Genomic DNA, 14,813 nt, shown 5'->3' with positions numbered 1-14,813 from the left:
GAGACTGCACAGACTGATTTATGAACAGGAAAAAACTGAAGAAGGACCTAAAAAAAGTTTTCTCATTATCTTTGTAAATAGAATATATTCCGTTTGAACACACTACTGAAATCGGTCAAGTTAACCACAGATGATTTGAAAACTGAAATCAAATTATTCCCAGAGGCTTGGCTTGTTAAGGTGTTCTGAATGTTAATGAGCCCTGGGCCACTGAATTCCTGAACTGAAGAGCTGAAGGCTGAACAAGTGATTTGGACAATTAAATTAAATTATTCCCTGAGGCTTGGCTTGTTAAGGTGTTCTCAATGTCAATGAGCCCTGGGACACTGAATTCCTGAACTGAAGAGCTCAAGGCTGAACAAGCCTCTGGAACAGGAAAATTCAGCAGCAGCCTCCAAGTTGCTGAGGATGTCAGCAGCCCCCACTGAGGCCATCCCTGCCCAGAGACCGTGGGGGAATGGGCAGACAAGGAGAGCGTCCCTGGGGCTGGGGCAGCACAACTCAGAGGCACCAGGGGCTCCAGCTGGGCAATGGAGTGTGGAACGTGGCTGGGAAAGCCCTGCCTGGGCTGTGCCAAGCAGGACAGACAAGCCCTGACTCCCATCCACTAAAAAACTTTCTCAATGAGAGATTTAAAAGAAATTACAATTGTTTGTTTCCTCTGAGTTGGACGCAGTGCAGAAATTCTGACAAGAGATCATCAGGAGCTCGAAAGAACAAGACAGCTTTTACTAGTTATATTAGAAAATTATGGAAACTTGGCAAATGGTTTAATATGACATTCAATGAAATAAAAAACCCCACTTATCAAAGCTTTAAATTGGACCACTCACCTTCACAAACTCTAAGCCTGTGCAGTTTTAAGTTACTCAAGATTTGCAAGAGAAGAGAAATGGAAGAAATATACACAGAAAGAGAAAAACAAAAAACATGTACAGAAGCACCCACACAGCTACCAAGTCCTGGATTCCAGGAGTGTTCAGATGGAAATTCCAAGTGGAGGTAGGGTCAAGATGTGTGCTTGCCTTGTGGTCAGCTTGGTTTCCCTGGGCCCTTCCCCCAGGTGGGACTTGGGCTCATTTGGTCCCTCAGGAGCTGGGCTGGGGGCTGCAGAGGTGGCTGTGGAGCATTGCCTGTGCTGTGCCAGGGACTGGCAGACACTGCTGGACTGGGAGAGAGGCTCTGGGGCGATTGTAGTTCCAGGGCACAGCAGCATTGGAGTTCCAGGGCAGGGCAAGGCTGGACCTGCCCCTTCCTCCCCTGTGCAAAAATGTTTTGAGCCAACAATCTCCTCCAGTCTCTCACAACAGGGAATGTTGGAGGTGAAATCCCAATTCTGTCCATGGGTGCCTGGAGGAGAAGGACAGTTCTATTCCACAGGAAGGAAAACACCGGGCTCCAGTGTTTGGAAGGCAGCTGAGAGCCTCACAAGGCCAAGGCCTGGCAGACTTGTCAATAAGGGCAGATTTTTTCTGGGAGCATTTTTGAACTGAAGGAATTTTGGAGGTGGAAGGCCAGTCTTGGCCATGGGCACCTGGAAAAGCAGGACAGTTCTTTCCACAGGAAGGAAAGCATGGAGCCTTCCCCAGTATTTTGGGGACAGATGGGAAGTGACCCTCATGAAACCACTGGCAACTAGACTTGTCCTGGCAATATTCCTACTGGAACAGTCTCTGGATATAGGGAAAATTGGAGGTGAAATCCCAATTCTGGCCATGGGTGCCTGGCGGAAAAGAACAGTTCTTTTCCATTGGGAAGGAAAGCACAGAGGACCAGTGTTTCAGAAGCAGATGACAAGAGAGTCTTAATGTTCCAAGGTCAGCTGGACCAGTTAGGTGGCCCCTGGGAGGCCAAACCAGCAAGACCTGTTCCATCTTCCCTTGGTTTTGTGGGGCCCCATAGTGTCACAATGGTGCCTTGGATCCATAAGGCCCCACAGTGCCATAATGGTGTTACATGGCTTTGCAAGGGTTCCTCAGGGGTAAAGAGATAGATGAGAATCTTGGCTTCATGATCAGAAGGCTGGATTTATTAATTCATTATATATAATACATTATGACTATACTAAAAGGAATAGAGAGAAAACTTCAGAAGCTGCTAAGCTAAGAAAAGAATAGGAATAGCAATAAACAAGAGAGCTCTCTGTGAACCTGTCCCAGAGAGCTTGGTCCTGATTGGCCCTTAATTGTAAACATGGATAATGGGCCAATCATAGGTGCACCTGCTACATTCCACAGCAGCAGATAACAATTGTTTACATTCTTCTTCTGGGGCCTCAGCTTCCCAGAAGAGGAAAAATCCCAAAGAAAGGATTTTTATGAAAAAATATCAGTGACATATTGGTGTCTTGTTTCCATGGGGTCCAGCAGTGTCACAATGTCCCCTCGGCTCCACAAGGCCCTGAAGTCTCACAATGGTCCCACTGATTCCATGAGGCCTTGCAGTGTCACAGTGGTCTCCATGGTTCCCCAGCCCCCACAATGTCACGTGACTCCTCTGTTCCACGAGGTCTGCAATGTCACAATGGACCTCAGGACCCTGAGGGTTTGCCGTGCCACAATGGTCTCCTTTGGCTCCACAGTGTCACAATGGACCATTGATGACATGAGGGCCTGCAATGTCACACTGGACCTTTGGTTCCAGGCAGCCCTGCAATGTCACAAAGGCCTCTTGGTTTCACGAGGCCTTACAGTATCACAATGGTCCTGTTGGTTTCTGTGGGGACCTCCAGGGTCCCAGTGGTCTCACTGGTTCCATGAGGCCTCACAGTGACATAATGCTTTGGTTATTCCATGGGGCCTCGTAATGTCACAATGGTCTCCATGATTCCATGGTGCCCCTCAGTGTCACAATGGTCTCCTTCATTCCATGAGGCTGTGAAGTGTCCTAATGGTCTCTCCACGGTTCCATGAGGCCCTGCAATGTCACAGTTTGGACCCTTGGCTCCATGGAGTCTTGCAGTGTCACAATGGCCCCTTGGTTCCATGACTCCCCAAAGTGTCATAATGGTCTCCACAGTTTGAGGACTCCCGGCAGTGTCACAATGCACCCTTGGTTTGATGGCGCCTCTCAGTGTCACAATGATCCCTACATTTCATGGAGCCACACAGTGTCAGGACAGTCCCCTTGGTTCCATGAGGCTCAGCAATGTCACAGTGGTCTCCATGATTGCATGAGGTCCCACAGTGTCACAGTGGTCCCTTGGTCTCACAAGGCCCCACAGTGTCACAGTTGTCCCTTGGTTCCATGGGCCCTGTGCTGCTGCATCCCCCCCCCCTTCTCAGGCCGCCCTGCCAGCTGAGAAATGCTCCTTGGGCCTGGGCCTTGGCCAACAGCCCCTGGGCTCAGCTCCTCTGCAGCTCATCACAAACACTGTCTGCTCCAGGCACTGCTGCTGCCCAGCCAGCTCCTGGTTCCTGTAGGAGCAGCCCTGGGAGCTGTTTTTGTTCCCTCACTGGCACAACATCCCTGTTCTCACACTGCCAAAGAAAGCTGTTGATGCCAAGTGTGGCCAGGATGAACCATTGCTGGGACTGAAGCCCCTCTCTTGGGGCCCTACAAACAGTGCTACAAAAGGAGCCCTTGGAGCTCTCCTGAGCCAGCGACTCCCTCTGAGTGGGGCCTCTCCCAGCCGGGAACTCTCCCGTTTGCTGCACTCGGGGATCCCCAACAACGATGGAGCCTGGGCCGATCCCCCCACTCCTCCAGGCTCAACCCTTCACCCACTGGGGAGGTGCCAAAGGATCCACAGGGAGCATTTCCTGCCCTCAGGGGAATTTCTCACAGGTGCCTTGCACTGACTCTTGGTGTCTGTGTGCACACAGGAGTGCCTGTGCTGGGGAAATGTGGCAGAAATGCTACTCTCTGAGGGGCTGGAGTGCTTGGGATAGCTGAGTCAGTCAGGCCTGTAGGGAAGGTTAAATCACAAGGCCTAAATGAAGTTAAATGCTGCTGAGAGGTTTTCTTTTGCTAAGCTGTTACCTTTAGTATAAGTTATATGTTAAGTTCAGTATTGTTAAGTGTTATTCCTCTGTTAAATTGCGTAGTCATAGGTTTAAGTTAGGTTACATGCTGTTATACTCTGCTCTTTTGCTAAACTGTGAGGTTGAAAGTATCAGTTAAGGTTAATGTATTAGTAAAGTCCTGTTAAGTTTGAGCTCTGTTAAGCTTTCAGGCCATGTTCCTTTTATCCTTGCCCTTGCTGTCCTTGTGTCACACACACACACAGAGGGACAGTTCTAGGTTCATTTCTGGTTTGATTGCCTGGATTCTGTTTGGTTTTGTTGTTGCTTTGTTTCCTTGGTGTGCCTGAAGTGCCCAGTCAAGAGCAAAGTGACTCTTGCCAAGGAACTTTGTGCTGCTGTCCCTTAATATTAAATCTGGTTTTTGCCGATCCCTTACTGGAGAGCACTTTTCAGTGCTCTCAAGCCCTCGTTCGTAACAGGGTGAAGGAGCCCTGGCCCAGGCTCTGGCCCTAGGGGACACGGGGATGCTGCCAGGGGGTCCCTGTCCCCCTGTGCCACCCCCAGGGCCCAGCCCCCCGGCCCCGTGTCAGGCTCTGGGGTCGATCTCGTGGAACATCCTCTGGGGGAGGCTGCGGGGCCGGGGGCGGGGGGACCTGGGGGGACAGGGGACCCTGCTGTGCACGAGCAGGGTTGGACTGCTCTGGGGGGAGCTGTGAGGGGGGCCGGGGTAGAGTGACCTCCCCAGTGACCTCACACAGCCCCCGTGATGTCACACAGCCACCTGTGATGTCACTCAGCCCCTCTAAAGTCACACTGACCCTGTGATATCACACTGACCCTGTGATGTCACAGAGCCAACTCTATGTCACCCTGTGATTTCATAGAGCAGTGCTGTGACATCGCAGAAGACTGATGTCACAAAGTCACCCTGTGATGTCACAATCTGGTCTGTGATGTCACAGCCTCCTCTATGATGTTACACAGCCACCAGGTGATGTCACAACCCACTCTCTGATGCCTCAGAGCCAACCTCTATGATGGCAGACACTGCTCTATGGCCTCACACCCTGCTCTGTGATGTCACGGCCAGCTCTGTGATGTCACAGAACCCTTAAGAACTCAGTTCTATTGAAACACTGAAGTTTCTTGTACTTTGAAGAGATCCCACTGAGGGACATGACTGAGAAAGTGTCCCCAGGCCCCAGGCAGAGCAGAGAACTGCAGGCACTGATGGCAGCTGCGGACAATGAGAAGCCAGTTCTTGGTGCCCTGGAGCACAGCAGGGTCTGTGCCACCAAGGGCTGTGAGGAGACACCTTGTCCTGAGGCCCTGGGGCCTCCTGGCACAGCCCCAGCCAGGCTGGTCACTGTCAGCCCCTTGTCCTGCCCTCAGCATCCCCCCCTAGCCCACATCCCAGTGGCCTCAAGGATCTGCTGGAAGGAGTCCCTGGGGAGCCTTGCTCAGCAATGGCCCTGGGGGCTCCTGAATGCTCCCTGCAGGGACTGCAGGTGTTTCAAAGGACTTTGGGTTTTGCTTTTGCCTTGGAGTCTCTGACAGCTTTGTGCAGTCATGGCCTCCAATTATGTGTTGTAATTAGTCCCTGCAGAGGCTTTCTCAGTAACACCACTCAGTGGGGCACATTAATGCTTCAAGGTACTTCAGTTCTTTCAAGGTACTTGGTGTTTCCCTTTGGATACAGACTCTGGGAGAGGTTTGTGAAATCATGGCCCCAATTATCTGTGTTAATTAGTCCCTGGAGAGCTTTGTACTGACACAAAATGGGGCTCATTATTGCTTTGAGACTCAAGGTGTTGAAGGTACTTTGGATTTTCCTTTCCACACTGTCTGAGAGGTTTTTGTGCCATCCTGGCCACCAATTTTGTCCTCCAAGGAGTGCATGAGGAGCCTGTGTTGGAGAGGGACCTCAGTGGGAGCCATGAATGCCTGGAGACACTTGGGGTGTTTCCTCTGCCTTTGACTCCTGGCAAGGTTTGTGCAATCTCCTCCCAGGCCCTGAGGTTCAAGGGCTCAGCTCCAAATGCACAGTGAGGCTCATGAGGATCAAGCAAGTCCTGACAAACCCTGGCTCTGCCTTGATTTCCCTCTGCTCCAGTGTAGTTCATTAGGAGGTTTTCCTTTGACAGTTATGGAGAAATAGTTCCAAGACCTTCCAGGAAATATGTAGTCCTATTTTAAAGGGTGTCTTTTATTGCTGTTCCTATTACACAAGAGATGATTGCAGCATTCAGTGACTGATATTGATCCAGGGACTCTCCTAAGGAGCCCTGGCCTGCTCAGAGAAGCTGTGCCTTGAGCTCTGAGCCAGTGTAGACAACCTTGCTCCACATTCCCCAAGCCCATTGTGTCTCTCCTCACTCACCTGGAACCTGCTTTGCTTGGAGAAGTGGCTGCACACAGCCAAAGAGGGATTTTCCTTCTTTGATTTTTGAAGCAATCTAAAACTCCTGAGTTTCCCCATTGCAAACAGACATCCTCCTCAAGTGTGTGCCAAGCCCAAGCTGCCACCAGGAGGACTCCAGACCTGCCCTGGGCCAGCTATGAGGGTGGATCATCATCCCAACATGCAGTGGTGCCATTGCAAGGGACTGTTGCCATGGACACTGCAATGACCCCCACTGCTGGGTTTGGGTGCCATGGCAACCCCCATCAGTTCAGGTTTCCTTGGAAACCAGTCCAAGGAGCCATTTTTGAAGCCAGGTTCCATGGCCACTTGCCTGCAGAGCTGTTGCTGTCCTCGGCTGCCATGGCAACCCTGGGACAAAGCGGTGCCAGGGCTGTTCAAGGTACAATTGCAGTGACACTTGTTGGTGCCACCAGGTGCCATGGCAACGGCCACGGGGACCCGTTCCTTGGTTTGGTGCCGTAGCAGCCGATGCCTGGAGCCGTTGTGATGTTGGTGGCCATGGAAAGCTGCCCTGGGCCCTTGCTCAGGGCTGGTGTCAGTGCCCAGAGCCAGAGGGGATCCCTTGCTGGGGGCTGTGCCATGGCCACCTGCCCTGTGCCGACGGCACTGCCAGGGACAAAGGCCAGCTCAGCCAGACAGAAAGGGGCAGGGCTGGGCACTGTTGCCATGGCAACTGGCACTGGGGGGGACACCTGGGTCACCTGTCCTGGCAGTTGCCATGGAAACCCCTGGCAGGGACTGAGGGCACAGCCCCTGGCACTGAGACACTGCTGGGCCGGGTGCTGAGCACAGGGCTGAGCACGCAGAGATGGTTTTGTTCTTGCTGAGCTGCAGCACAGCCAAGGCCTGTCCTGCCCCTTGTCCAGCCACGCTGGGGAGGGGCTGGGGCTGTGGGGGAGCTGGGCAGGGACACAGCCAGGACAGGGGACCCCAACTGACCCCGGGGTACCCAGACCAGAGCACATCATGCTCAGGGTATGAAGGGGGGAACAGGGAGGAAGGGGGGAATTTGGGAGTGAAGGCTTTTGCCTTCCCAGGGAACACAGGCAAGAGGGAGCCCTGTTTCACCAGTGGGCAGGGTCACGACCAAAGACACAGACACCAACTTAAGGAATTGTGTCATTTATATCATCCACAGCTGCCAAGATTTACAAAAGGATAAGCTCAGCAAAGCACATCATCATTAGCAAAGAATTACAAAAGAAGCTCAGCAATCCATCATAAGCCATCATTACATTTTGATGACCAATCCCTTGGTGAAACACTAGAGGTGTTTGTGGCAGACAAAGATTCTGGCTGACTATCAAGGTACACCTTACAGACTTCAGTAGTACTTTAGTGAAACCATTCTTCATTCTTTTTTCTCAATCTCATTCAAGTTAGGAACAAGAATTCTGTTGTCCATGGAGCTGGCACCTTTTTAATTCCAGAATAATGCCCCCAGGCCCTTTGCTGTTCAGCTTTACCATGCTGTCTGTGGCTAACAAGGCTTGGGGGGCCCTTTCCCCTCTGGCTGGAAGGGGCTGGGTCCCAGTCCCTGAGGGGCATCCAGGCTCCTGGATGGAATTCCTGTGCAAGTCCCTCAGTGTCACAGCAGCCTTCACAGGGAGCCACATGGATCAGAGCATTTCCCAAAGGGGCCCTTGGGGCAAACAGGGAGATCTGGTCTGGCAGGATGTGTAAAACCATATCCTGCAGATCTCCTTGTTCTCACACAGAATCCTTGGATGCAGGGACACATTCCCATTGTTCCTGCCCAGGTTTCAGGACTCAGAGTTGTCTTTCCCAGGAGCTGCTCCTTCAGCTGCCTTGGGAGGGCCACTTGGCCTCGGGACCTACACTCTGGCTCCATTATTAGGACTGCTGCACCCAAACCCTTTATCTCCACAAACGGTGGTGATTGGAGGTGGATCTCCTTTTTTCACAATCATTCCTAAAAATGCAGTATCAATAATTGTACTACCCTGTCACAGGGTTGACTAATCCAATCCTGGTCACTATTGTTTACAGAATTACTGTAATTTCTCCTTGATATTCTGCATCATTTCCTCCTGCCATGACAGGAACACTTTGCAAGGCCAAGCTCCAAGGCAGCAGTAACCAAAGCAAAGTGTCCTGGAGGAATCTGAATTCCTGTTTCAGAATTGATAGCTCTCATTTGCTTTGAATTTCTCCTAATTAATTCCAATGCATGAAGGGCCAGCCCTGCAGCCTCTGGGCTGGCCCTGCCAGGGGCCATCACAGCCAGAACAATTTCCCAGGCAGCCCAAGTCTCACTGCCCATGGTTGGATTTGCAAATTGGGGGCAGCCGTGCACAGCCAGGGGGTTCCATTTCCCCTGTGGGCCATTGGGAAGGGCATGGAGCACATCTGGGAGATGAGTTCTCCATGGACAAAGGTTCCCATCTCCTTATTTTTCCAACTGCTCTTTTAACAACCCCTTACCCGTGCAACCAATCCTGCAGCTTGTGCATAATCTGGTACATGAAAAACCCTGCAGGCAAAATCACTGTATTTTTCACAGGAACAGACAAAGCACCCTGCACCACAGTATCAGCAACCCCTGCAAAAATAGCCAATTTTCTCCCTTTCTCCCTTTTTCATTGTATACAATCTCAAAAAGTTGACCACTGACATGAGGGTCCTGGCCAGTCCTGTTCTGTAGGGTATTTAGTGTTACATCCCTGAGCAGCCAAAGCTACCAAATTAGTATTGTCAGCACTATTTCACGTTATTATATAATTTCATAGATAGATAGTGATATAGAAATATAGATAGATACAGACATAAATAAATTTATATAAATAGATATATTGAGGTCTTATTATACTATAAATACATATATAATTATTATGTATATAGACATTTCACTTGCACAAATGCATATCAGTTCAAGATTAAAACCTTCTTCTCTTGCTCCATGTGGGAGCATTCCAACAATCATTGTTCCTTCTGAAGGTGCTGTTTCCTATGTACTCTCAACAAATTCATCTTTGTCTGCCCAAACCCACAAGGTCTTTTCCTTTTCCATGTGCAATTTTTGGATGCATTTGAAGACATCCAGGGGTACAGCCTCTTTTACCCGACTGCCCCACTGCACCCACGGGGCTCCGACCTCAGCCCACTCCAGAGCCAGGGAACTCCAGGAAAGGGCTTCCCAGCTGGGAATTTCTGATGGCACTGATTCCTCACATTTACCCTGAACAAGTGACATTTTGTTGGCATCTGGCCAGACTGTGCCAGTTTTGTTTTGCCAGTGGGCAGGGTCAGCACCAAAGCCACAGACTCCAGCTGAAGGAATCAGTGTCATTTCCTGCAGTTCAGAGCAGCAAAGAATCGCAAGAGGAGGAGCTCAGCAATGCACCCAACCATCCCCACCAAAGACTGCAGCAGTGATTAGGAAAGATCCAGCAGCATTTACCCTCAGCCTTTACCATCCCCCAGACCCACACAGCAGCTGGGGAAGCTGTCACAGCCAAGGGCTGCAGAGCCACTCCTGGGCACTGGGCATTCCTGCAGGTGCCTCCAGCCCCAGGTGAGGCTCCAACCCCGCTGGGAGAGGGCCCAGCTCTGACAGTGCTGAATGAACAAACTGACAGCACTGCTAGTGTGGCAACATCTGGTTTCATCCTCCTCTTGGGTTCCTCCCAAAGCCTGGCCAGGGCTCAAGGAGGAACCAAGGGAGCTGACTTTGACCATACAGCCCCAAACAAGGCCAGATGTTAGATTTCATGGCCTTGTCTGGCTTCTAAATACACAAAGGTCAATCCATGTCTCACTAAGGAGTGGCTACATCTATCACAGGGCTGATGACCATGCATATTTCATCAGGGAGCAGATACAAAGATAACCTTTGCTTGGAAGGTTCATCCAGAGGCCACCTTTGGCTCAGGGCCTGCTGTTCAGGCCGCACTCAGGGCTGGTGTCCAGACCTTGGCACTTCAGGGACGTGGTTTAGTGCTGGGCTTGGCACTGCTGGGTGAGCGGCTGCACTGGGTGAGCTCAGAGGGCTTTTCCAACAGAAAGGATTCTGTGGCTCCATGCTAATATCCACTGCATTCAGCTGGGGCTATTTTAGCAGCATTACTTTGCTCAGAAAGTCTCCTCTTGCCCAGCTCCTGTGGCCTGAGGCTTCAGCTCCTTCAGCTCCTGGTGCTGACCTGCTCATGCTGAACGAGACGCCTCGGAGAGAAGAACACAGTCCATGCAATTCCTTCTGGGACACGGAGAGGGGAGGCTGTGCAAACAGGAGCATTGTTTGGTGTGGCCTCCTCTCTGCCCTTCACGCCTTTCAGTGCTTTGAACCAGCCAAGAGCTTTCTCCAAGAGTGCAATGGAGCAGCTGTTCCTGCTCCCAGGCCTGGCTCTCTCCAGTCTCTGCCCTTGCCTGGTTCTGTCCCTCTTGCTGTGCCCTCTGTTTCCCCAGGGCTCAGTGGCTGCTGCCCAGGACTGTGGCACTGGCACAGATCCAGTGCTCCAGAGCCTCCTTTCTGTGCCCTTGCAGCTGCCTGGGCACAGCTGCCTTTTCCATCTGGAAGCTCCCCATGGACAGGGAGTGCCCAGCTCCGTTCCCTGCACAGCCTCCAGGAGCCCAGGGCTGCCATCTCCAGTCCCTGCTGGCACTGGGGGCTCCCAGGTGCCTCAGGCTGCTGTGACACTGCTGCACACGGGAGGGAAGAGGGGCAGGGGCTGTGCTCAAAGTCAGCTCCATCTGCTGCTGCTGCTGCTGCTGCTGCTGTGGGGTCATTTGTGCAGCCCTGGCCCAGAGTCAGGGATCAGATCGTGCCAGTCTCTTCCAGCCCTGGCTGCTCAGAGTTTGGGCCTTGGAGCCTCAGGTGGCCAAAGGCAGCTGCTGCTGGTCCCTCTGTGTGCCCGTGTTCAGCAGTGCTGCTCCATCAGTCTGTGCCCAGCAACGGGGAAAAGCCTCAGCCCTGCAGGGCCAGGAGCTGCCGCGCTCTGCCTGAGCAGCTCAGCCAGCAGGAAGGGAGCTGCTCCACACGGGAACCAGAAGCAAAGGACATTTCTTCTGTAGGACATGTTTTCTATTTAGAAGGAAAAAAAGGAAAAAGGAAAAAGGAAAAAACTAGGTAAATTGTAAAAGATAAGAATAAAATCCAAGTGTTAGTGAAAAAACATAACACAATGTTAGTGAAAAAAAACAAAACATAAATGCAAAGACACCTTCTTTGCATTAAGAGGTAAATGATCTTTTTCAAAAGAGAACTCAGTTCTTTACATTGTAAATGTGCTGATGGCATGCATCCATCTTACTGACCTCAGCAGCCTCTTAAAAGATTTTGGGCTTTGTTACCAACACTGGTATTTGAAATTGTGGTTGAAGCAAGAGGAAATTGCTTTGTGCCCTTCCAGCTCCAAGGAGGACTGGGAATGGAAACTCTGTCAAACCCCAAATCCTTTAGAAGATCACCTTCCTTCTCACCCTGCAAATGAGCTGCACATTCCTGTTGTAACTGCCAGGCGTTTCTTAGAGACACGAAGTCCCACTGACGGCTTTTTGCTCTGGTTTGGCAGTGCAGAAAGGGCAATTCTCCATCCATCATCTCCAGACTGCACTGCCTCAGGAACATCGCCCACTCGCCAGCTTTGGCCCACTCGTGGCACTTCTAGAGGAGGAAGAAAGTGCAATTGCACAATTCCAGCCAATCAAGAAGGAAGAATGGGACAGACAAAACACTCTGTACAGATGCAGGCGTTCAGCTGGGACTGTGGAGAGTTTGGGTCCTTGCCAATTGGATGTGTGTCCCCAGCTGCAATCTCTGGGCCTGCAGCAGAGTCTCACTCACCTGCCAAAGCAGAAAGCTCAGGTGCTGTGCTCGCAACGGGCTCGTCTGATGCAGAGCTGTCAGAGCAATGTGAGGGCAGAGCCAGCCCAGCTGGGCCCAGGGCTGAGCCCAGCAGAGCCCTGGCAGAGCCCAGAGCAGCCTCAGCACCCGCAGAGCCCGGCTGCAAGGAGAGAAAGCAGAAACCGCCCGTCAGCTGAGGGCTCCTGTGCCCTTGTGCCAAGGCCCGTGGTGCCCAGGCCATGCTGGCTGTGCCCAGAGCTGTGCCCAGAGCTGCCCATCCCTGCTGCCAAAGGCACAGACCAGGAGGGCAGCACATGTGCCCAGCCTGCAGCCAGCCACGGCACATCCAGCTGTCAGCAGCTGCCCAGAACAGGATGCTCCTGTGCTCGCTGCCAGCTCCCAAAAGCTCTGATCCCACCCTGCCAAGCACACAGGGACCCACCTCACGCCAACCACGGCTGCAAGAAAAGCTGCTCCCAAACCACGGCCTCAGCCTTCTCCAAGGGCACGGCCCATCCACACCACAGCTGCTCCCAAGCACTTCCCCATCCACACTGGACCACCTGGAACGCTTCCTCTGGAATAACAAACAACACATTATTGAAAAGAGTTTAGAGACAAAATGGGAAAACAAGAAAATTGGTAAAAAATCTTATCTCTGTCAGGGTCTTGAGGAAGGCCCAACCCCTGCATGCCAGGGAAAACCCCAGCCATGGCTGTGGGAAACCCACACTTTCTCTCTTCCCCTCTGCACTGCCCCCCAAAATCACGGTGACCCCAAAGCAAACAAGGGCAGTGGAGCAGCCCAAGCCCTTCCTTGCCTGCACAGCAAAGCAGCTGTGCACAGGTTCTGGAGTCCCACCTCTGCTCCCACCATAGGGGTTTGTTTGTGTCGGGCTGGCTGCCCCAGCCCCAGCCCCAGCCCGGGGCACGGTGGGTGCTGGGGGCTGTTGGCAGGGCCAGGAGCCCACTCCCATTTCATACCCACCCCAGCCCATGCCCCAGCCCTGCCAAAAGCAGCTGGGCAGCCACTGAAGAATTACTTGCATCTGCCCCAGCAAAGGGGGAGCCTTTGCTTCCCCGCCACGCTGGGTCATGCCCAGATCTGGCAGAATTTCCCGGGTGGGACTCATCTGCAAATTCCCTGTGGAGTTTGGCTTTGAAGAAGGTGCCAGAATCAAAGTCCATCACCTTCAGCCTCCAGTGGCCAGGCTGAGGAAGAGCTTGTCATCCTTGATGTCACCCTCGCTGTCTCCAGCAGCAGCAGCAGCAGCAGCAGCAGCATCCCCACCCGGTACAGCTTCTCCAGGGGCTCCTTCTCCTTCCCTGGGGGCAGACCAGCCTCTCAGGGCTCTGCCCAGGGCCCCAGCTGTCAGGGAACCAGGACAAGCAAAACGAGCTTGGAGGGTGGCCACCAGTGCTGAGCAGAGCAGCTCAGCCCCAGCACAAGGGCTGCGTGTTCCCATCCCATGACCCCGGTGCAGTGACACAGGCAGCACAAAAAGCTCTGGGTTCCTTTGCTTCTCATTGCCAAGGCATATCTGGAGCAGGAACTTACCAGGGCCCTGGATCAAAGTGTGCCTGTGGCTCTCTCCCTTCTTCTATGGCAGAGGAATATCCCACATCCAAGGATCACAGAACAGGTCTTCCAGTGCGGGTCTGTCCAAGGAGTTCACGGATAAACACCACCTGATCAGGTCTTTGCACTCTGGGAAGAGAAAGCAGAAACTGCCGGTCAGCCAGAGAAGGCTCCTGTCTGCTTTGCCCCACTATTCCCACACCCAGGCCATGCTGCATGTGCTCAGAGCTGGGCCTAAACCTTCCCATCAATTCCCGGTTTTGGAGGAGAGCAGGACATGTGCCACCTCCTCAGCAGCTGCCAGAGCGGGATGCCCACTAGCCCGCTGCTGGCTCCCAGCACTGGGATTCCCCCCATGCCCAGAGAAGAGGATCCACCTTGAGAGAGCCCTTGTGGCAGCAGGAGCTGGCCCCAGCTGAGGTTCTGGCCCCTTCTGAAAGGGTGCTCCCCGCAGACCATCTGGTGCAGCAGGATGCCCAGGGACCAGACTGTTGCTGCCTCACCATGGTACCAGCCAAAGTCGTTCCATTCCGGGGGGCTGTAGGACAGTGTTCCTATGGAATACAGATGGAGTTCATCAGGGGGATGCTGCTGCTCCCAGAGCCTGGCCCCAGCATCCCTGGGTGTGCGGGGGCTGCATCAGGGGCACTCAGGGTGACCACTGCCCTCTCGCCAGCATCTGGGACTTATGCACAAAGTTAGGGTTGGAAAAGAAGCCTCTGGTGTTGGAAGAGGGCAGCCCTGGCTAGGCCCGACCATGACATGCAAAGGAAAAACCCACTCCATGCTGGGGAAAAAACATGCCCTTATCCTCCCTGCCTGCATTTCCCCAAAAATATTTTGAAGCCAAGGGAAACAGGGCGAGTGAAGCAGCCCAAGCCCTTCCTGTCATCTGCATACCAAAGTGGCTGGGGCAAAGGTTCCGCCCTCCCTCTCTGCTTCCCCAACCCATGGGGCTTTTGGTTGGGCTGGCTGCCCCAGCCCAGCCCTAGTCCTGGGCAGAGTGGCTGGCAAAGGCTGCCAGCAGGGCTGGAAGATGGC

The sequence above is a fragment of the Melozone crissalis genome, unplaced genomic scaffold, assembly GCF_028551555.1.
Source record: "Melozone crissalis strain CALT ecotype California unplaced genomic scaffold, PUWL_Pcris_2 ptg000003l_1, whole genome shotgun sequence".
Taxonomy (NCBI): domain Eukaryota; kingdom Metazoa; phylum Chordata; class Aves; order Passeriformes; family Passerellidae; genus Melozone; species Melozone crissalis.
Note: the sequence above shows the minus strand (reverse complement) of the source record.